Raw genomic sequence first — 22279 nt, forward strand, 5'->3', positions numbered from 1 at the left:
ACCATATATTGATGGAAAGTCACACATACAAACTTCCTGCAAAAACAATACGTCTATGGAGTGTACCCGTACAAATTCTTCTAACATTTTACATTTTACAGGCGAAAAGATTCCATTAATATTAATAGTACATATTCTAGTGGTATATACCATTAATAAATGAATAATATAGCACACAGTTAATAGTACTTTCCGATCGTCCCTCATAACGTTGAAAAAAGAAATGCAAACAACAAATGAAATATCAAATTAAATTTCCCTTTTTAGGGTTTACTTCTTCTGTTCATTACTCTATTCATACCTCCTACCTCTCTCACTGATCTCCTCTTCGCTACTGTGTTCTCGCTACCTTTCGAAGTATTTTTCGTCCGTTTTTTTGCACCCACCTGCTGAGATTTTTTCCACTTTGACACTGAAGTGACACTTTCGTCACTTTCTTCTTCTGTATTCAATTCACTTTCCAGCTCACAGTCTTTTGATGGTCCCTTGTCCTCCTCTTTTGGGACGTTGTCCTTTGCAGCTGGGATGGGAGGAAGATCAACTGAGTTTCCTTCGTCCTGCATCTGGTCATCCTGCATTTCTTCACTTCCTTTTTCCTCTTGTTTGTCTAGGTGGGAAGTTCCCGGTTGTTTTGTGTCCATCGATAAGATTTTCTGGTTGTGTTCTTCCTTTGTGGTCTCCGTATTTACCGGTGGGAACATTTCCACCGGGCGGTTGTCACTTGGCACATTCTTTATCCCCTTATCTTTCATTTGTTCTTTTATCACATTTTGTAGACCTTCCGACCTGTTTTGATTATTATCTGGTTGGAACTGATTTTTCACGTTCGAGGAACTCCCCCTTTCCACTACTATATCACTATAATTTCTCTCTCGGTTTTTATTCACACGAAGCGTTGTTATCTGACGACTATCACATTGCCAGCTATCGTGTCCTTCTTTTCCACACACCCTGCACGTTCTCGGCTGTCCGTCGTATATCACATGGCATTGATGAGATTTTACTGTAATGAACGACGGAATCGGTTTTTTCAGTTCCATTTTCACTATTCTCACCCCGTTGTAAACTTGATATTTAAAGTTTTCAGACCACGTTTCTTTGTCTATACATTCCACCTTCCCAAATTCCGTCATTTTTTCTTTCACACAGTCATCATCTAGTTCTAGTGGTAAGTTGAACACTCTTACCGCTTTTCTTTCCCTCCCCGCATCACTCAAAAGCACTTTTACAGTTTCACCATTATCATAACAAAAGTTTGTTTCCGGACCACATTTCTCTAATATTCGCGTCATTATAACTTCTCTGATACATTTTACGAAAACACATCGAAAATGCGTAGGTATTTGTATTCCCAAGATCTCATCTACGTGGAGTTGAAATTGTCCATGAATAAAGTCATGAATTTCTCGCGCCGACGGCCTCGGTGCCCCGAACGGAAAACGTATCTGGATGGTATTTTGTCTAATAATATTCATCTTTTTACTATTCTAAAGTACTTTTCCAATTCTACTTACTCGCCAGCCAACTGCACCAAACGCCACAAGCAACACGCACACGGCACTCCCGCTCGTTGTTTCCTGAAGGCAACTTTTCACTGACCTTCACGGAGCAACTAGTTTCCGCGTCCGCTCTCTCTGAAGGCTTCCACGGAACTCCACCGACTGAGCCACCGCGGGTGTACATAAAATAATATGTAGCAGTTTCAACATTTTTTTCTATTTCTCGTATTGACGTAGTACGAGAACAAATGTTACATTGGATGAAAGAAGAACTGTCCAAGTTTGGGCAACTTGCACTATAAGTGTTCAATGTACGATCCCTTGATGACACGATCAGTCGGAAGTCCATTCCCTGTCACACTCGTATCAGCATGTCTGATGTGATGGACTGAATGGCTGAAACTATCCGGTTTCTCAATTCAGGCAAATCGGTCGGTAGTGGCAGCACGCAAACATGGTCTTTCACAAATCCCCAAAGGAAGAACTCATATGAGGTGCGGTCGAGAGAACGTGGCGGCCATGTTGGATAAGCAGAATGCTTTCTGCTGGGGAGTCGCCATTTCTCGACAGTGGCGTCGACCGCGGCAGTAAGGGAAAGTACAGGTTCGCGGGTATGTTTAAAAATATATTTCTCAGTTCTTCTTCTTCCAAAATGTTCCTTTTGTTCTGCATGACCCTCGCATTTTTCCAAGGGCTCGTAGCTCCAAAATGACAACAAAACTAGAAAAAGTCACTAAGAAAAGTTGTCAGCCTTTTTGTCCGCTTCCTCTACACGCTGCCCAGTTTCAAATGTTTGATTAATTTGGTGATTTTACGACCATTTTCCGACCTCGTTGGTTAATCGTGACGATGAGGATGAATGGTGATAAATTGAAATTGATAATCACGAAGGAACATGGATAAGACAACCAGAAACCGACAGAGGATTATCCTGTAACAATGGTGTCCAAGCTGTAGGTACTACCTAAGTACCTTCTGAAAAGCCCACTCTTTGCACCACACATTGAAAATTTTATTGGTGCTGCGATACGGCGTGTTTGATTTGATTTTTATTATGTATCGTCGCTTTTCTGTCACTTTTGGCTAATCGCAAGGATGAGGATGAGGATGAGTGATGTTATGTTGAAATCGATGAAGGGATACTCACAAAGAACACCCATGCAGGAATTCGAACTCGGGACCCCTGGCGTCGTGGCGCGCTCTGCTAATCACATCTCCACAGAGGTCGGCAAGAAACCAGAACCCATCCCTTGTCAACACAACTAACGTTTGGCAAAATACAACACATGAAACGTAGCAGAACGAAAGTAATCTAGTTTCTAGAGTACTTACTAGAGAAATCTTCAATGCTCCATTCTTCAGACATATTGTTGAACTGTCGTCCAAAAGGTCCTTTGATTGCTCTTATCTTTACTTAGTATATTCCTTCTAATCATGAAGTCGTTACAAAGTTTCTAGGATCGGCAACCTTTCTAGAAATTCAAGAATAATACAACTTATATACAGGGTGTTCCGGGAGGAAGCGGCAATACTTTGGGAACTGGTAGTATGGGTGATTCTAAGCAAAAAAGTTCATATGAACATGGGTCCGATTTTGAACGATAACGGAGATATGGACAGAAATAAAAATAATGTAGGAGAACGTAAACAAAAACAGTAACAAGTAAAACATGGCAATGTAATGGTAATTGTGTAAGTAAATACGAGAAGAGACATGCTGATACTAATCGTTATTGCATGAATTTGTGGTGTAGCAGTAATTAGCACACGATAATTAAGTAATGAAGCAAGTAATAAATGTAGAAAAATAAAATGTTAACACCTGCTGGTCAGTACTCACATGAACGAATGTAAGGATGGGAAAAGGCCACAGAAATGTTACCAGGTCACAGCAGATTCTCAAAAATACCACCACCAACATCAATGCACTTCTGAGCGCGTCGGAGGACATCTTGTGTTGCACTACAAAGTTCCCGATGATGTTACCGGATTAACGCAGCAACATTCATAATGCGAATGTGCAGTTCATCCCTTGTATTCACCCTTTCCAGGTAAACCTCCTGTTTCATCCACCCCCATAAACAGAAATCAAGAGGGGTTATGTCGGGAGAACGAGGTGGCCACGGAACCAAACCACGACGACGACAACGACCAATCCATCGATTATGGTAGGTGGAATTCAGATGTTGAATGATCAACCGACTGGAATGAGCAGTTCTACATTTATTGCTTGCTTCATTACTTAATTATCGTGTACTAATTACTGCTACACCATAAATTCATGTAATAAAGATTAGTATCAGCATGTCCCGTCTCGTACTTACATACACAATTACCATTACATTGCCATGTTTTACTTGTTACTGTTTTTGTTTACGTTTTCCTACATCATTTTTATTTCTGTTCATATCTCCGTTATCGTTCAAAATCGGACCCATGTTCATATGAACTTTTTTGCTTAGAATCACCCATACTACCAGTTCCCAAAGTATTGCCGCTTCCTCTCGGAACACCCTGTATGTAAGCATACATGGATTATAAATAACATGATTAAAATAACAGTTTCATTATTATATCAAGATAGTTAAAATCAAACACACTTGTAGGTTGCAGACAGCATGATCTGTAACGAAGAAGGGGGAAAACTTTGCCACATTAACAACACACTTCACGAAGGATAAAAATTAACACACAAAAGAGTAAATTGAACAGCATAGGCCTCACCTTCATCATGCACTGTGAACTCACCTCTCATCTCTGTAATGTGAACTCATCATCCATTTATGAAATGTTCTCATAAACTGTGATGAAGATCGTCCTTTTTCGGCGCTGGCCTCTCTTCTAAACACAACATACGACACACACAGGTAGTTCTCAGTCTTCAATCTCCTCTTCATCTATTGAAGAAAATGCAATTAGAAAAGTTAAATGAAACGTTCTGCACCTACCTTTCTTTGCCTGGGGCGTTGATCATCCTTCATCCGAGTTATCTCTTGCTTCCTCTTCATCATTTTCCAACGACCGATCATGTCGTGAGGTCGCCCTCACCAACTCACGCGTCGCTGGCTACCTGGTGCCAGGTGAGGCAGACCAGATCCGTCACCAGCCACTCCCGAGCTCTTATTGCGAACTTAGTCAAACGGTTTAGGACAATCATCAAACTACGGTTCTTGTGCGAATACATTAGGATGAAACGCAGGCCTGCAAGAACACAGAACATTCACAGTGCAACATGGACTGGAATGTATTTGTACTTACCTTATCCTCTTACCTTATCTAGGTTGAGGGTCGTTGACTAACCTGCTATGTGGACTTCTGGAAGGGTGGGATCATAGATGGTGGGATCCTGAAAGGAAAGACGCCATAACACCATGATAACTCTCTGTCCATATAGGCTGAATACACCATTGACGATACTACAATGACAGAAGAAAGTAATTCATCAAGGTTCCGATATGATTTTCACCGCTTGTACATGAGGGAGGGGGGGGGGTTGATGAGGAATGCTTCCTGCTGACTGCAGCTCTACCACGAGCAACTGACAGTCCGGTCAACTTGACTTGGTGTTTTAAGTCCACTTTATGCACAGTAAAGCTAATCGAGACTGGACCTACAGTTTAAAGTGGGTTCCGAACCACTATGTGCCTCCACCGGGTATCGAACCAGGCGTCCGGTCAACTGTTAGAACCAACGCACCGGCAATATCGTAAGAGCATGTTTGATTCGATGATTGTTACTTAGCGTCTACTTTTCGCTAAAAGCAACGATGATAATGAGTAATGATATGATGGAATCGATGAAGAAACAGTCGAAAAGAATATCCATGCCGGGATTCGAACGCGGAATCCCCGGCGTCGTGGCGCTAACCGCTCCGCCACAGAGGGAAGCTTATGAACAGGAAAACAACCAAAACCCACACAAGCGCAAGTGTGTGTGTAACAATAAGTAATACAATACTAGACTTGACGAGCTGTATCTTTGCGGGTGAACCCTGCCCAAGCCTGGCTGCGCAGTAGCAAGGGGGAGGAGCTACCGGCTGCGCGTCATTATCCTTGCGTTCTGTCCTTGCTGTCAACCATCCAAAGGGCGAGTAGGTGGCAACTACATAAACGTATCTCTCTCACACTCTGCGCGGAGTAGCCAAGGCCACCCGCAAAGATACAGCTCGTCAACTCTAATAGCGATGTTGGTTTTGGAATAGAATTTGACTACACTGCGCAGGGTGTTAGAAGCGATATCGGGCGGGCAGAGGCGTGGCGTGCATGTAACCGGTGTTACCGCAGGTAACAGCAAAATGTAAAGAAATTAAAAAGTTTTTTTTCTCAATAAAATAACAACATTGTTAAATAAGTTAACCGACAGCGTTGCAGTTGAGTGTATATTGCAGAGGACATTTTTTCTGCAGCCAACAAAAGCGAAGAGACAGGCCGTTCCGCTACCCTCAAGAGGCAACAGGAGGAAAGGGCGCTTGCCGCTGCGGCCTACCGGATCAGCAAGTGTTGTCACATTGGATTTCCAGAAAAGAGCTAAATCCCGCCGAAAACGGGGATACTATTTCTCTGAAGCAACAAGAGCTAGACTGCAAAGCCAAAGCTGGATTTAACTACAACTGAGACCGTTTAGTAATAGACGAGAAGATAAGTACTTGATGCGATTCGTGATTTGGACAAACCTTGCTCCAAAAAACTAAGTTGGCAACAGTAGTACGTACATCAACGCAGAAACGTGAAACTGACCGGAATGTGTGGTTCTTCTTCCCCTTTCCACCTCTTTGCAAACAAACAGAGATGGTTGACAAGGCTCGACTACTATTCACTGGATTTTCGCGGTAACTCTCTCATGAGTGGTAGTTCTTTCTAAAGTCGTTTTCACGTTCAGAGGACACAATGGCGCTTATGGAGAAACCTCACAGTGTTGCCAATACAGCGCTAGCTCATGTCGCCGGGAAATGATGACCTTCCTTCACAATGAAGGTGTTACATATTTTGTATATATAATGATAATATGTAATTATTAATATTAATATTATACTGTGAACGTTACAGTTACCCTTTTTACAATGATCCATTGCGATCACTACACATGCGAGTGTAATGCACGAATATGACACTTCAGAAATCACTTAAAAAAGTAAAAATCACTGAGCGCTCAAACAACTGAAAACACTTTTTCGAGAGAGGGAAAAAGTCTAAACAGACCAAATCACTCACTCACTCAAGTAAGGGGAACCTGGCAAAGTGAACCTGGCACATGGGTTAGATTCAAGTTGCAAGCCAAACAAACAAATGAGTTATGGCCCACGTGAACTGATAAGACGTGAATGACTCAAGCAAGGCATGTCATATTTCTATCTTGAAGCCCCATATTTTGTCACGTGTTGCAAAGCCTTTCAAAGGTTAATATGATGTCTATGAATTTATGTGTAAGTTGGAAACTGAAAGGTGATCTTCATTTCAGTATTAATGTCGACAATAATGTAAACAAAAAGAACGTGTATTTGCGACAGCACTAATGTTGCTCACAACAGCAGCATTGGAAATAATTGTCAATTATTAAATTTAATGAATTTCAATTCTATTATAACAAACTGAATGAAGTTCATATTTTTACTGAATGGAAATAAAACAACAACTCGAAAACTTGGTGGTGATTAGCCGGAATGCTGCGGTGAGCCAGCTCAAGATGGCCAGACAACGTCTCCTTACTTCGCGCGCGGTTCGGGTTAAAAAGGAACTCCAAATGCATGGAAGTAATATTTCTGGGAACCTTTGAGTGGTTATATAAAATAATTTCAATATTTTCTCCACAACTTTGTCGCTGGAAGTTTTTACTTGGAATTACAGAACAAAAAGTGGCCAGCGACGACATTTTCTACCGCACGAATATAAAAAATCTCCACATACTTTATTTGAATATTTTTTAATGCGAATATGCTTTAAAGTATTGATAAATTCTGAGTACCACCGTCACCTATGACAATTAAAAAACAGTGTCAATTTTTTTAATAATGAATGCTTCAATTTTACGGCATGTTTCAACGTTAGGAATGAAATCAATGTAAAAATTGTGTTTTCACAGAAAATTTGCGTTTTTAATTTATCTAAAATTATGTAAGCAAGTTACCAGTTTTTTGTGTTTACCATCGTATTCTCTACAAAATTTCCTACAAAACTGCAGGTACCGATTTTACTTAAGCTAAATTTGTAAATCCAGAAATTTGACAACAGCGCGCTCGTATTTCCCATAAGAAAAGCATTGCCCATAAGAGCCCATTGTGTCTTCTGAACGTGAAAACGACTATAGGAGTGCTTGTAGCTAAATAAATCATTGAGCGTATTGAAAAATATATAAATAAATAAATAAACAAAGAGAACAAAAATCCAGATCCAAGACATGTTTTTTTTTGGGGGGGGGGCATAGGGTGGAGATGATAACGTCTGATGGTCGACAACACTTTTGAAAAAGTCACGCCACGCCACTGGGGCGGAGCTACGGAGAGCGTGTCCTTGGCGACCAGCCAATGGCAGGAGTGCAACGTTGTACAGTTAGGAAACTGCGGTGCGCAAGCTAAACGCCATGTTCTGTATTTTTATTGCGCGCAAGAAGTTTTCATAAAACTCGCCACTTTAAGAGCCCGTATCAGCGTCGCTCGGAATGACAGATGTCATTTATTCTTCCTAGTCTTACCAATATTGATTCCATTTCCCCCTTCGAAGGCAAATCCATTGCATGGGAGACCTATTCAGGGAAGGTTGCTCTGTCGAAAGAAGCAGACAACAAGGTTCCCTGTCCGCTACTCTTCCCCCGCTCAAGAGTCTGACCATAACATGTTTCCTGTTACAAGACAAAACTTTTTCCGAGTGTCTGAAAGAAGAAAAACACACATTGACGAACAGCGCAATACAACTGAGAGCCAAGGACTATTTAGGGGAGGCGGGGTGTCCAGGGAGTCCGAATCTTCCACGAGAGACTTACGAAGTACTAAAATTAAATAATGTAAATATGCTTGTTTTGTTTAGCATCTGTCGTATAATCGAGAGAGGTGTATTTCCGTCAAACGTATTCTAAGGGAAGGATTACATTGGGGTCAAACAACTTTGGATGACTGTATCAAATAAGATTTATGCACACCACTACTTAAGTAACATGATTAAATATTAAATTAAGAGCTTTTCATTTCGTCAAATGGATCTAACATCCTTTTTCGTTATTCAATAAATATTAAATTCCTTATCTGTTTCACAATCACCTTGCCAGGGCAGTTGTTTTGATACAAATTGAAGCGATCTGAACTATTCATGAGCTAGATAATGAATGTGCGGTCTTTTTCCCATTCATGTAATATTTTAATTATTAATTTAATATTACAGTTATTTTAATTTGTTTTTATTATTAGAAGAAGGTACCAACATCATAGGCGTGCGCAGACTCTCTGATAAGGGGGGAGGTGGGGCAAAAGCCGTGAAAATTCAGTCAGATCGGGAAAGAAAAACCTCATTTTATCGCACTGTTTTAGTTTTTTGCATTGATGTGATATATATATATATATGTGTGTTTGTTCGCGCGCGCGCTATTGTATATATATATATATATATACCTAGGTATTATCATATTATTTAAATACATTACGTAATCTATTCATCCGCCCCTTAACAAACCAACAGCAAAAATTATATAGATTGTCTCTGAAATGTGAGCGCTCGTTTTCCTCCAAACCAAACTGTTATAGCAGCAACTGTCTGCATTACTTATTTGTTCTTACTTTCTCTCTGGTAATTTACAATGTATTGGAGAAAAGAAACTGCGAGCAAAGCGAGCAAGAAAATTTTTCGATCCAAATTTTTGAAAGTTGAAAACAGTATTGATTTAATAGGGCGCAAAAAATTTCATGGGACGGCATGGCATTCTCTTTTACAATTTTTCTCAATCAGATTGTTCGGCGCCCAGAACCAACTCCCGCTACTTCCTAGCTACGGCTCGGAAGTTGACAAGACTGCAAGAAAAGCAGGTACCGCGAGCGAAGCGAGAAGAAACTTTTACGAAATGTATTTTTATTTGTATAAAATTTAAAGTCGAGGGGACCCCCTGCAAGTGAACATGACCGTCTAGAAGAAATAATGCAAGATAGACGTGAAAACTAATTCCGTCTTGAGTATCCTTTTGTCCTGCTACTAGTATAGATTCTGCTAGTCTTACTTTTTTTTACTTCAATGTATACCCCCCCCCATATAATTGATTTCCGTCCAAGGTTGGAAAAATGCATAAGGCAATGCCCCCCTGTCCCCTTGTGGTTGCGCCATTTCCTTTTAGAGTATAATATTGTTTAATAACAGCGACAATATTGCTCTCCACTAAATTTCTAGGTGAAAGTATAATAATATAGGGGCATGGAACGTCTCGAAGGGGGGCAAGGATTACCACACCTCGAAAACGAAGGTCAACCTAAAAGTATATATTTCACAAGTATAATTATATTTCAGTCATAGTAATTTACATTAATTATTATGTAATGGGGACGCAGGAGTGCGATAATTTCAAATTCAAGTGGTGTTTTTAGAGGGGACAGCACTAGTATCGGGGTAATATGCCCCATGAAAAAAAATACCTTTCTTGTCCCTTTGTGGAAAAATCTGCGAACGTCCGTGATTAGGGGCAATTCCCCCCCCCCCCGGCCCGTGAGCACGCCTATGACCAACATATATGGAATAGTTTATAACATCGAGTAGCAGGATATCTCTCCTGTATGGTGCTGTAAACTAGGGAAATAATGACGATGTTTTGTAGTAGTGCATAGCTATTCAGCCTGTTGCGACACATGTGCAGAACAGGCGGAAGACATTCTTTTGTGTTTTCTGCAGTTGGTGGATTATCCTAGGTGAGATGATTTTGATGTTCTTTCTTTTCTTAACGTTATAAAAACGTGTCTTCAAACCTAAGGCGTCGTGCTTTGTGCTCCGCCTGAGGATGAATTAATTATATGATGAAACTGATGAACGGACACTCACAAAGAGCATCCATGCCGGGATTCGAACTCCCGGATGTGCTAACCACTCCATCACGGAGGCCAGTGCTAATGCACATGAATATCACTCCAAGTTAGCCATTTGGAATCATTGGGAAAGTCGTGTAGTTAGTAAAATGTGTACTTTTAGCATTTTTGATACAATTAAAACTATTTACAGCCAATGCATATTACTCATATTGAACCGGAACGACGAATTTGTGAATTTACTACAGGACTTTTCAAACATCCGCAGATAAGGCTAATACAGTTTCTTGTTCATATCTATCATAGTTATCCTGAAATACACGTATGTCAGTTTTCACGCAGCTTACTAGTTTCCAGATATGCTTGATTCTGTTAACTGTACACTCCTATTATTCATAGTTGCGAACTATCTCTCCGGATCCGAGCATGCATGTGAAAAAGAACTGAATCACTCCGCTCCGGAGGGCTCCTTTAGTACCACCGCGACCTAGCTCCGAAACCCTGCCTGCTGGCAATCGTATAATTGTCAGCGATGTTCTCTCCATCCTTTCATCCTTGGGTTCGAGTCCTCGTTGAGCCTGCATTTTTCACTGAAAATTCTACGTAAGTTATGGTTGTAGCGAAATCCGGATTGTCTCCGAAATGGGGAGATTACCTCCGAAATCCGGATTCTCTCATTTTTCCATCGGATTCCCGAATAGTAAAAAAAAAATCTGGATTTGGCCATCCCTAGTTCACACGTCTTGCGCGAACACTGACCTGCTGATGTGTAAGTGGAATTATCAGTGTGATAATTCCTAGTAATTCAGACTTCATAACATTCTGGTAGAAAAATGTGCAGAACAAATTCTCGAGTTAGTAACCTCAAAGTTGTCTTTTCGACAGCATTTGCTCCTTTTTTTTTAACTTCGGACGGAAATGCATGGTAAAAAAATCAAAATTTTCAGTTTTCATGAGATAATTTGGAAATGTGTTTACAAGGCAATAATACATCATCATCACTGGCACTGAGATATGGATCTCACTGGCACTGAGATATGGATCTCATACAAAAATAATTTAAATACACGAATACAATAACAGGGGAAGAACACAGAAACGAGCACTGCCGGATCTACAAGCCGCAAGACCCCGCAGTGCGGGGGTGGGGGCAGAGACAAGTAGTTAAGTCTCTAGAAGGCCCTCAGTGATTGACATAGTACGGGGTTCGTATATGCGTATTTAAAAACTAAACTTAATTACTCAGGGGTTCAGAAACGAATACAAGATGTACAGGTAAAGGCAGTGGCGGCGAGGGGGACAGTCGGCCCCCACTTTTCGCCACTTTTGTCCCCGCACTATGCTAAACCGTACAGTATCTACAATGGGAAATATACTGCCCCCCCCCCTCGGTTTTGGAACCCAATCGCCGCCACTGGGTAAAGGTAAATTTAAAGTTCCCTGTGCATATAGCACCGTGCCATGACGTCCACTTGGAACACACCAATGTGTTTATATATGAGTTGTTGAGGGACTTTTGAATCACCCTCTAGGCTCTTACATGTGACTTTGTCAACATGAGATCAAGAACTTCACACACACACACATGCATTATAATATACATACAGACACACAAACACACAAACACACACACATATTATACGTGGGCAGATCGGAAAGTAACGCATAATATTTTTTTTCGCAAAGAGTTTAATATGTAACAAAAACCAAACAAATCACAAATGAACTGACATCTTTGACCTACTTTTCTACATAGTCACCAAGTTTCTCAACACATTTCTCCCATCGTGGTACCAGTTTCAATATGCCCTGTTCGTAGAAGTCCGTTTGGTTGGAGTTTAGCCATCTGCGGACTGCTGATTTCACTTCCGCATCTGTCGAAAAGTGTTGGACGGCCAGGAATTCCATCTTGGGACCAAACAGAGGAAAGTCCGATGGTGCCAGGCCCGGACTGAATGGTGGATGCTGGAGCACCTCCCACCCAAATTCGGTGAGTTTCTCACGAACATGAGCAGCAACATGGGGACGGACATTTTCACGAAGAAGTTTGACACCATCAGCATGAATGTTGCGGCGTTTGTCACGAAGGGCACGAAACTTAACCAAAGTTTTAATGTAGACTGCAGCATTCACAATGGTCCCGTGTTCAGCAAAGTTCACCAATAACACACAAAACATGTCCCAGAACACTGTCACAAGCACTTTCCTAGCAGATTGAGTCACTTTGATTTTTTTTCGTACTGGGGAACCAGCATGTTTCCACTCCATAGAGGCCTGCTTGGTTTCGGGCGTGTAGTGGTACGCCCACGACTCATCACCAGTGACGATTTCTTTCAGAAAGTCATGCCCTTCTGCGGCGTAACGCGTTAAGTGATCCATGCTTGTCATCATTCGCTGGCCCTTGTGGTGGTCTGTCAGGATCTTAGGCACCCAGCGAGCACTAACTTTACGGAATTTCAACGTGTCATGAACAATGTGGTACACCGCACCATAGGGAATGTTGAACGTATGCGATAAGGTTCGCAGGTGCACACGCCGGTCGTTCACAATTGCTGCCTCAATGGCGCGGATATTCTGCGGAGTTGAAGCTGTAACCGGCCGCCCGGAGCGTGGCGAATCTCTAAGGTTCACACGGCCCTCTTGAAAGAATGCACACCACCTGGAGACATTGCTACGGTCCAGACAGTCGTCCCCACGCATGTCCCTGTGAATTTCACTCGGTGTATGGTCTTTGGCTCACAAAAATCGAACCACACTTTGCTGCTCTTCACACGTGGACGACAGTAACATGCGCGCCATGTTTGTTTCGTAGTTCAGGCTTCTCTCGCTAGAGCTGCAGAGGGGAAAAAAATACCCTCTGTGGTGCAAACTTCAAACTCTCTCGTCGTACAATTTCAGCATTCCAGCTGCAATATCTGGGGAGAAAAAAAATATTGTGCGTTACTTTCCGATCTGCCTGGTATATAGAGCGTAGAGGGTATGTTTGTGTTTATGTTTGTGTGTGGTAGGTTGGTAGAGGGGAGCCTTTGGTCCGTTGTTGATCCATGCAGATCTGCAGATGCTACCTCCAACCACGATTTTACGTACACCACGTTGTAATAATCTTGCGATCTTATAAAAGCAGGAAATGTACTTGAACATTGCAATGGCCTTGCCCTAAGGGAAGTTTTATAATGTAAAATATTACGTAAGATAGCTTCTACTTCTTTAATTTTCGATCACAAGGCGTCTACCGTACTATAAAAATCTGGGGGCTACAGGGAGCTTAGATCTGTTGTTGGGGTTTCATCCCCCCTAACCTCCTTGTAGCGCCGTCCCTGGCTGTATGTATTTCGTCCAATCAGTACAAGCTAGCAAAACTGTGAATTTCAACAAGTTTGTAGATAATTCTGCAGCTGTTCATAAAAACAGACGTATTTTATTAGTTTCTTGCTGTGGTTCATTTTCCCATTTCAGCAAAAAAGTATTCACACTCTTTGCATACGGTGAGTAAATGGGGGGGAAGGGAGAAGTTGCCCCTTAATAGTCTCACTTAGAAATTTAGTGCAGAGGAATCTAATAACCGTTCTTAAACAACATTATGCTTTTATAGAAATAAAAGTAAATACTATTTTCAAACCTACGAAAGTTCCAAGTAACTACGTAAGGAAAGGGTAGTGAATTACTTCCTATATAATTGGACTCTCCCACTAGCAAATTTCTTATTAACACCTCCACATATTTTATTCTTTAGTTGTATTATCTGTATGTGTCTGTAGAATAAATTGCCCATATATTGCACATGAATAAATTATGTGTAGTTCTTTTGAATTTGCGGTACTAAACCACGTTTATACGTACAATAGTCTTTGAACAGCAGAGATGGAAAATAAAGCGCCAGCAGAGAACAATGGTGCCACTGAAGTTGAAATTCATCTAATAAAGTGATTTTAGGTGGGTCGGGACACACACGACCCTGTTTTGATCCCACCAATGTAATAAAAACAGTGAGATGGAATGAGGGCTTTATTTCGTCAGCTGAACTCATATCAAGGCCCTTGCTCCCCATAATCGGAGGATCTGAGCACGCCTAAAATTCCTTATACAGAAATAGTGTTATTTGTCGTATATCCAGAAAGTTGATTGATTTGCTTTATTTTACTTCGCTTTTTGTGCCACTTTTGGCCAATTTGCGAAGATGGGGATGAGTGATGATATGATGAAATTGATGAATGGACACTCACAAACATCCGTGGCCAAGCCGGAATTCGAACCCGGGACCCCTGGCGTCGTAGCGCGATGTGCTAACCACTCCCCCACGGTGGCCGGCCCCAGAAAGTTGAATGTGAATGAAATTTTTATGGTGTGTTTTGTTTGGCCATTATCAATAGTAAGTCTGTCATATTATTCCACTAAATAATGTCTTTGGAAAAGAAAAAACAACATATAATTAATGTATTTTATTTTACATAAGACCTATGCCTAAAAATATTTTTGTATATGATGACACAGAACTATCTTATGTTGTGATTTCTTTGGGTCTGACTGTAATATATATATATATATATATATATATATATATATTATATATATATATATACCGTGCGTCCATTTCGATCTGCAGCCGAGAAATCGGGAGAAGCGTGGCGGGCGGCACTGACGGAGATGCCGACATTTGCGGCCTGAAATGCCCGCTTATTTTTATGGACATATGCAGACATTTATATAAATATTGCAAAACGAGCACTAACCTGTGTTATAGGAGTATGGTTTTAATTTTAGTAGCTTAGTGACTGTATGTGCCGATGATTTTGACACGCCCACCTCTTGTGAAACACGGCGTAGAGGTTTCTTTGGAGAACGTTCTAACGCTGCACCAATATCATCGAGTTTTGCTTCGGTTAGAATCCGTCGTTTTTGCTTAGGTGTTTTAAAATTTAACGATACAGTTTCTCGTAATTTAAGGACAAGATGTCTAACCGTATCTCTGTGTGGAGTTGAAACGCATGGGAATTTCTGTACAAATTACCTACACACGTCTCGACACTAGTTTGTTTTCACGTAGGTACGTGTCATACATAAAAAAATCTTTGTTCTAACGTGAATCTTGCGGCTGGCATTCCAATCGTCTCACTGACACGTCACACATACACACTACAATAACACAAACAAGTAACTGCAAGTAACCAAGAATAACACTCTTGCGCACAGTACGAAATTAACACGCTCTTGGTTTACATTGCTTGCCACTATATTCACAACTCTGTCGCGAAGGAACAAAAAAGTCGAGCTCGGAAATATCGGATTGCAAGGAAGCTCACGAACACTATTGACTTTTAACGGTTTCTTCTACAGCGTAATCTTGATACAGTGTTGCCCATTCAAAACCTACAAACGATCCCCATCGGCACAAAACTCTTTCAAGGATATAAACTTAAGCAGGACGTTACTGGTCAAACCTATGATTAAAATGTTTTATTATCTGTGGCTCTTAACATCGTTTCTAAAGCGTATTTTCTTGTGTATATAAGAGCAGAACTTGGATGAATTACAGAAGAACTTTTGCGTGTTATAACACAGGTTAGTGATCGTTTTGCAATATTTATATAAACGTCTGCATATGTCTATAAAAATAAGCGGGCATTACAGGCCGCAAATGCCGGCATCTCCGTCAGCGCCGCCCGCCACGCTTCTCCCGATCTCTCGGCTGCAGATCGAAATGAACGCACGGTATATATATATATATATATATATATATATATATATATATATATATATATATATATATATATATATATATATATATATATATGTGTGTGTGTGTGTTGTGTGTGTGTGTGTGTGTGTGTGTGTGTGTGTGTGTGTGTGTGTGTGTGTGTGTGTAATTGGTGATAAAATAACGCAGTAAAGTATTAAGTAAATATATTTTATCCCCCTACTTACAAATCATGAAAGGAGTCAAATTCGAAATTAAATTGAACGGACGTTCAAAATGTTTAAAAATAGCACTATTTCCATATCAGATCATCAAGTATTTTTTACCATTGACCCTCAGAAATATCTCAAACTGACAATGAACGTTCATTGAACTTATTTATGATCGACAGCTAAAAAGTCATTCATTTTCACAATATTTACCTAAAAACTTTGGGTAAAGTCACCTTTCCCCTAAAAAAATCCCTTTCGTGTTCTCACAAAAAAAAGTTATAATTTGGCACAATTTTTCTTTTGCAGGCAAACCTTTTGTAAACGTGTACTTCTGTCTGTGCAACCAGCCCTTCCCATTTGCGAACAATATACTGGGGAAATCCCCCGTCCTTCACTGTTATCATTGCATTACAACCCCATCGTGATTTAGTATTAGGATATCGCATAGTCAGTGGCGTGCCCAAGGGGGGGTTGGTGGGGGTTATAACCCCCCCCTTTGACCCAGTATTTCTTAAAAGAAAGAACGTCAAATGTAGAAAAATATGGCAAAATGAGGGATGACTACCAAAAATAGTGTACGTAACCCCTCCCTTTCCAAAATCCTGGGCACGCCACTGCGCATAGTGAAGAACTGTTTACAAGCATCGCCCAAATCATTGATTCTCCCCCAAAACCTTTCCCTGCCTTCTTTTTTCTTTTCCTAGCTCTCAGCATGCGGTTTTCTTGGAAGACTGGCCGATTGTGAATGAAGAAAGGGACGGCGGGGGAGTGTGGAGGGGGGGCGGGGTTGAGCGCGAGCGGTACAGAGGGGGAAACGGCTAGCGCGACCAGCTTAGAAAAGTCGAAGTTAAAATTTACATACATTGCTCTGTACGTCGAAAAACTACAGACATTCTAAAGAAAATTATGTAAGATCAGTTTCATTTCTTTGCTGTAGAAGAACAGTTGAAGCTTTCTTGCGCTTTAAAATGTTGATTTAAGTTATTACATACAATTGGCGAGCAAGTGAATTTTACGAAATTGAGATAAGGAAAACTACGTAATAAATAATGTATTTAAAAATAGGATTCGCGACATAACTAATTTCATATTTGATCTTTAACTCGGTAAAATTTAAATGCCACACACTTGACTGTTCGAGCACAGAAAGTCGACGCAAGAACCTATTTTTTAGGTATCGTCACCAGCGGTGATACGGGCTCTTAAGGTTCATCATAAGATGGGTCACGACATTTTGAACCTGAGTACTGAGTGTCCAAGTCCCATGAATTTCCTTCGCCTACAGCCGTAGTTTTCGCTTCTTGAAGAAATACGGGTAACAGCACGTCTCAACACACATAATAACAATTTAATTTTCCTTCCGTCTGTTTTTTTTTTCATTGCCATCGTGTTGACCCCGCTGAGTTGTGTCTTCGTAAAGCTATGGGTGTTAATCTCGGCTGAATATGCACAATGACCCTTCATTGTCTTGGGCGTTCACGAACATTGTGAGTCAGTTAAGTCAGTTTGAGTTCAGCGTTTTCGTAACAAGGGCGGTGTAAGATAATTTTACTCGTAGGCCACGAAGAACAGTTGTGGGATGATTCAATACAGCCCTTATTTATTGATTTGATTTATTTTACTTCGATTTTCTGCCACTTATGGCTAATCGCGAAGATGAGGATGGGTGATGATATGATGAAATTGATGAAGGGACACTTACAAACACCTATACCCGGGCCGGGATTCGAACCCAGGACCCCTGGCGTCGTAGCGCGCTGTGCAATACAGCCCTTATGTCCGATAGTTGTGCAATAGTGTGTGTTCCGTGAGTGTTATTTAATAATGTCGCGCCGGCCCCTATGGTGGAGTGGTAAGCATAGCGCGCTCCGACGCTAGGGATTCCGGATTCGAATCCCGGCCTGGACATGGATGTTTATGAATGTCCATTCATCAATTTCATTATATCATCACTCATTCCCATATTCGCAATTAGCCAAAAGTGACAGAAAAGCGAAGTAAGATAAAGGAAATCAAATCAAATTAATAATGTCGCTCTCGAAACCTAGTACCAGTAGCACAGGCACCAAGGGTAAAATATTACGTTCACAAGACAGAAATCTTAGTTTTAAAGTGTATTCTTACTTAAGGAATTGGCGTCGGAAGAAGTGCGTGCTGAAACAGTGTTCTCTCATAGTCAAACTCTTACGGCTATAGCGTGTGGTGTATGTGTGCATACTGTGCTGCGTATTGAAAAACAGTGTAAAATATCTACAACGGAAATCGGCGAACCCTTATTCAAATCCCCTGGGAAACAAGCCAGAAAACAGCAACGAGAGCGATGATGATGGCCTTGCAGTTCCTCTATAATAAATACCTTCAAACTTCTTTCAGGTATGAGTTTCTCTTATATGAAGCAGTGATATAATATAATCCTGTGTAGAATTCTTCACTATATATTTCATTGTACTCAAATATCACGTGCATGCATTATATATAAAAAGTTGAATATAGGACACAACGAATTCTCTGTTTTTCCCTTCCGCTAGAAGTTGGTTTGGCAACAGCGCGACAGCACTGGCTGCGTATTGGCTGGACTCATGTTCCTTCTAAAAGCGTACGTTGTTGGATGTTGTTTGATTTCATTGATTGATTGATTTTGCTTTATTTTACTTCGCTTCTTGTGCCAGTTTTGGCTAATTTGCGAAGATGGGGTTGAGTGATGATATGATGAAATTGATGAATGGACACTCACAAACATCCATGCCCAGGCCGGGATTCGAACCCGGGACCCCTGGCGTCGTAGCGCGATGTGCTAACCATTCCGCCACAAGGGACGGCTAATGGATGTTGTCTGTTATTTCATTTTACGTAATATAAGGGCCTCGCTTTTCCTAATGGCGGAGCTGAGTGGAGTAATAAGGGAATATAACTCCAATAAACCGTCTGCTGGCCCAACCTTTAGTTGAAATTTGGTTTTAATTTAAACCAAAAAAAAATAAATGTCTTGTCGTAATTTGGTTTAATTTTGACCCATGCAGCTTTAGATAAAATTATCGAGGGTTTGCCACACTTATATTTTTATATGAATGGCCTGATGTTTTAGCTTTCAAATAAAACATATCTGAAGCAGATACAGCGAATAGTGTACGAGTTATAACAATTTCATGGGCGCTATGCAAATTACTATTTTCCACCTTTTTTTTATAAGAAAGCAGAGTTCCACATATTGCGTTATTTTCACTTTGTATGACAGCTAGAAACATGAAACAAGTTTTACTTGCCCATGGTTCATGCTATACAATGAACACTAAAGTTCGCGTCTTCTTCCCAAAATAGCTGGAGAAGAGGGGGCGAACTCTAGATTTTATTTTTTCTCATTGAAATTCGGGGGTCGCGTCCCTCGCCTGAACCCCCCCCCCTCGGTTGCGGGTTCTGAATTGTACACGGTTGCATGCCCTGATGTTTTAGCTGCATAACAAAAGTTATCCGAAGTTGATTGGTCCCATAGTGTCCGAGTTATAACAATTCTATGAGTAATATGCAAATTGGCTATTTTTTTTTTCTTTAAAAAAAAACAAGAGTTTTACATTTTGGCTCATAATTCAAATTGTATTGCACCCACAAACATGAAACAAGTTTCATTCTGTTGCGAAAGATCCATTCGTTGAAAAAAAAAAAAAAAAAAGGCAAAAGTTCGTGTGATCTTCCCAAAATAGCGAAGAAAGAGGGGGCAAACTTCACATTTTTAAGTTTTTCATTGACATTCGGGGGTTGCGGCCCCCGACCGTAATCCCCCACGGTTGGGGGTTCCAAATTGTACACGGCTCCATGCGCTGATGTTTTAGCTGCAAAACAAAAGTTATCCGAAGTAGATTGGTCCCATAGTGCCAGAGTTATTACGATTTTTCTCCAATAAGTATACAAATTTAAATTTCGCGCTCAAAAGCCTAGGCGACAATGGGCTTACTTTCGTCAGACGCGCGCCGGACTAAAGGCTTTAGGGTTGTTGGCCATGGCGTTTAATTTTAATTTTACACGTCCCTTATCTCCCCTATTCTTGATACGTCCGATTCAGCGATTTAGTCAGGACAGTGCGTTACTTTTAATCCTTGTCCAGACTTTTTCGAACTGCAGTCGTGATATGAAAATGTCTCATTGTTGATGAGACACCCCAGCTACTTTTTTATAGCGCCTTGGCTGACGTGAAGAGGATGTAATATTCTTATTCGGGAATCCTTTATTTTTGATTTCATACGATCATCGGTGGATTATTGAGATGGGTGATGTCGTCTGATACGGTGAAAACTAAGAATAAATTACCATCACTTTAAAGCTAACGGTAATAACAGCGCCCCCCACCCCCACTCATTTGACACCTAAAATTACCCTAGGAGGCACTTTATGCAGCCTTCGTTAATCTAGTTCCTTGAAAGTTTTTACTCCACTTACGGTGAAAGGTAGCTCAGGTTTGGCAACACTGTCAGGATGGCAGTAGGAGGCAAGGAGAAATGCATTTCCCTTATGGAAGTATTATTTGATTTGTTCTCTTGGGAATATCAAACTTCCGATGGCATAGAAAAATATATCAACGGAAAAAGGACAGACTGAAGTAACAATTGACAAGCGGAAAAGTCGAAACTTCCATTTGATTAGCCATAACTTGAAATTGAAGTTGATTCCCCATAAGGAATACATCGGTTTCTGAAAATTCTTAATTCATCATATTTTTCAAACATCGTATCTAGTTTAATAATGAACTTTGAAAAAACACTTTCACTTGCAACATGTGGAGCAATTCATACTATCTTCAACACTGGCGTTTCTTCATTAGCATTGCCCATTCGGGCGATATTCCCCTTCCGGCCATTCATACGGCTTACAGCCATCTTGCCGCCGGAGCTAGTCAAGGAAAAGTTGACTCGTTTTGTCTGCACAAGATCTTGCAAGATGACTTTTTAATTACTTAAATACAATTAAACGTATGACCAAAGAAGATATACCATATTTACCCTTTTCCGAGAATAGTACCTACTTTTTTCATTATTTCCTAAATGTATTTATTCTCCGTAATAAACCTCTCAATAATATTTTGAAGACTGACGATCGTGAAAAAATTGTAATTGCTTAAGTCGTGGGGAGAGAGAAATGGAAAGTTTAAACAGTTGCATGAAGAGCTGCACATAGGGTTGGTTACCTGACGTCCTATTTTACCCGGACGTGTCCTTTTTATCGAGGCCTATTTTTGAGGTACAGACAACTGCTTCAACTTCATGATTCGTAATATATAATTCACAACAAAAGAATTATAAGTTATTCTCTGCTATTCCGATTCCATTCGCGTTTAGGAACCTGACATGTCTACTATCACACAGTCCTGCTTACGTCGCAATTGATCAAGATCAAAACGTCGTAACAATTAGTGGAACTGAGCTAGAAAACTGCCAGATTCACACGCAAAAGTTGTGCCTACCGCCAGGGCCGGCGCTAGTCATTTTGCCGCCCTGGGCGCTGGGGCAGATGCCGCTCCCTTTCGAACGCCCCCTCCCTCCCGTCATTACGCAGCAACGGGAAATTGAAAATCAATATATTCCTAAGTAAAACATCAAACTATAAAATAAATTATGAAACTTTTTACGCTATTTCAATACTATTAAACAGAAAAGGATATCTCGCTCGACCACAGTTAAACTTTAAAAAATGCGACACTAATTTTATATTATTATTATATTTTATGAAAAACTCTCACTCTCTCTCTCTCTCTCTCTTAAACGTATCTTATTTGTAACAAGTATTAGCAAAGAAATGAAGGCTTGACTTAATATGTTTACCGTTGTAGGTCTGTGATATATGATTGGATTTTTAAAATGTAATAGACGGATCTCCCGCGTGGGTGATCTAAGGT

The sequence above is a fragment of the Lepisma saccharinum genome, chromosome 25 (assembly GCF_977018435.1).
Source record: "Lepisma saccharinum chromosome 25, izLepSacc3.1, whole genome shotgun sequence".
Classification (NCBI taxonomy): Eukaryota; Metazoa; Arthropoda; class Insecta; order Zygentoma; family Lepismatidae; genus Lepisma; species Lepisma saccharinum.